This window comes from Vombatus ursinus, unplaced genomic scaffold, assembly GCF_900497805.2.
Source record: "Vombatus ursinus unplaced genomic scaffold, bare-nosed wombat genome assembly UNPS02014805.1, whole genome shotgun sequence".
NCBI lineage: Eukaryota > Metazoa > Chordata > Mammalia > Diprotodontia > Vombatidae > Vombatus > Vombatus ursinus.
In genome coordinates, this window is record NW_020954583.1 from 1473643 (window position 1) to 1476310 (window position 2668).

At 42.8% G+C, this 2668-nt stretch overlaps 1 pseudogene; it reads right to left on the reverse strand.

Moving 5' to 3' along the window:
- Positions 1-489: 489 nt before the first annotated feature.
- On the reverse strand, positions 490-2457 carry LOC114051713 (annotated as a pseudogene).
- Positions 2458-2668: the final 211 nt, after the last annotated feature.

Genomic DNA, 2668 nt, shown 5'->3' on the forward strand with positions numbered 1-2668 from the left:
AGTAAAATGTTACAAAATATTTATAAGTAAAGTTAAAAAAAACAAAACCAGAAGTAAAAATACAAAAAACACCAGATGAAATGCATTAGTTTCTGACAAATATTTATTCCAGTGGCTTACCAAACCCACTGAAGAAAAGGATTTCAAAAATTAAAGTATAGACACTAAAATTCTGTCTATCTCATGCCTCCAAAGAAAAAAAAAGGAAATGGTGGTGGTGATGGGTATTGTAGAGATGTGAAGGGACACTGCTAAAGAAGCTTATCAGTCTACTTTGAATGAAGCATCTTTTTTTCCTTTTGTGTAGTGAATTCTGACCAAAACTAAATAACACTAAGGCAATCTTTACACTAAAGTTAGGAAAGACTCTGACAGAGTAAAAGTTAACTCCTCTGCACTCAGGTCCAATATATAAGAACTCCTTCCCCTATGAACCATGTTTTCTAATATAAATTTGTGGGATTAAAACCTCGCCGGCATCATAAGCTGTCACAGTAACCCCTCCATCTCTTTCATGAAGGCTTTATACACATCATCCTTAATTTGTACTGAAACAGGAGCAGAGCGACCAGATTTAGGGACTGCTTTGGCAAGGGTTAAAGTAGAATCCTCTTCTGAAATTCTTTGGGGAGCAGCAGTAGCTCCTTTGTTTTCTCGTCTAACCCTCAGTGCAGTGGGCACAAATCTGGTAATTTCTGCCTAGGGATTGGTGATTTGTGGCTTAATGTTGATGGCTGCTATGGCTTTCTTCTCAATAGTGGCTACACTGGTGTCATCCACTTTGGGACTCTTGATAAAATTAGGTGGGGCACTTAAAACCCCCGGATTCAGCCAGGGAACTGAAGGAAAAAGCCCAGGTGGAGCAGGTCCAAGTGGAGGCACCAAAGGTGGGCACATTATACCTGGAAGATGTGGAGGGATGCCTGGAGGTAGGTGTTAGGGGAAGGTAGCCTCAGTGGTGGTCTTTGTGAAGGAGGACCAGGAGGAAGACCAGGAGGTGGGTCACATGGTGGACAAGAGGCCTGCCTGGTGGAGGACCAGGAGGTAAAAGCTGGAGTAAAGGCCCTCAAAGCCCTGGCATTCCAGGTAATCTTAAGAATGGAGGAGCTCCGGGAGGTGGACCAGGAAGAAGGCCAGCAGGTGGCCCAGGTAGTCATAATGGTGGAGCGGGTGGAAGGCTAAGAAGGGGTGGGTCTGGCACAGCAGGTGCCTGTATTTGAGCTGGAGGAGCAGACTATGGAGGTGGTCTCTGTTGTTGGGAAGCAGCAGATGATGATGTCCCATTAGGAAGAGATTCTTCTTTGTGCTGCTATTGTGTTGTATCCTCTGACTCAGAGTCATCAGAATCCTCCTTCTCATCATCCTCTGAAAATTCCTCCACTTCTCACCCCTCTTCAGAAATTTCCTGACCTGCCATTCTAAGCATCATAGCTTGAAGAAGTATTAATTTCTTCATGTTTTTCTTTTTCTTTCCTGATTTTCTAAGACGATCAGCAAATCGTACACTGAGACCTGACTTTTTGTCCTCATTGTCCTCTCTGTCTTCATCATCACAACACGTGAACTCTTCTCCTTCACTGTCAGCATCTGACCTGTCCGTGTCACCATCATCATGGCTGTCATAATGCTTATCTTGATCCATGTCTTCAGTATAACCTTCATCTTCTCTGGTGCTGGAAGCATCATCATCATGACTTTGATGATCAAGTTCTGGACTATAGTACAGAATATAATAGAATAGAATAATATAAAATATCCTCCTCTTGCCAACAAGGGACAAGTTCAAAGGCAAAGCCCACTTTATGGCCACACATCTGCAGAACTTGGGGAGTAGGGGGCCCAGGGGGCGGGCCAGGAGGCTTTCTTCCAGGAAGCAAAGGAGGAACAACATGTCCAAGAAGAGGAAGTATAGAAACTGGTGGGAGTCCATAGGCAGAGGTTTTTTTGAGAATAGAGGGTGACTGTGCACCCCACAATAGGATGTCTTGGATCAAGATGTTAGAAGGTGAATGAGGCATATCTGGCAATGGGATGCTTTCCACTTTAACATGCTGAGCATTCTTGACAGCATCAAAATACTGGCTGAGCTGGGCCCTTTTCTGCTCATATTCCACCTCTAACTTTTGAAGTTCTTTGTAGATATCTGGATTTTCCTTTTCCTAGGATTGGAGAAGGCATTCAAAAGTTTCACAAAGTTTTTTTTCGCTTTTTCTTTTAGCACCTTTTCATTTAGCTGTGGCTGCTCTATTGGATTTAACTCCATTTTATTCAATTTCTTCATGTCCTAGATAATTTGTTTGGGATCTTTCATCTTTAGTACTGCAGCTCTTACCATCATTCCTTGTTTCTTATTCTTTTTTTTTTTTTAAATTCCCTCTTCTGGGCTTCTTTTCGAGGCTGGTTGGTGGGGTTCATGAACTTCCTGCTCTTGGTAGATGATGTAGATCTCCACCCCATTTTTCACAAGTTATATGGTTTAGTCAGTTAAGGGAGGGGTACAAAAAAAACTTTTTTTATTCAAAGCAATGTACCAAAACTATTATTAGCAAAAGTCTAGGTGATTCTCAAACTTTTTCATCAGACTACGTAGCATCCATTCACCTTTTGGTTCTCTCTGGTGCCAGACGGGGCCATGGGCCCTCCTTGCTCTACTGGCCTGGGGCAGGAA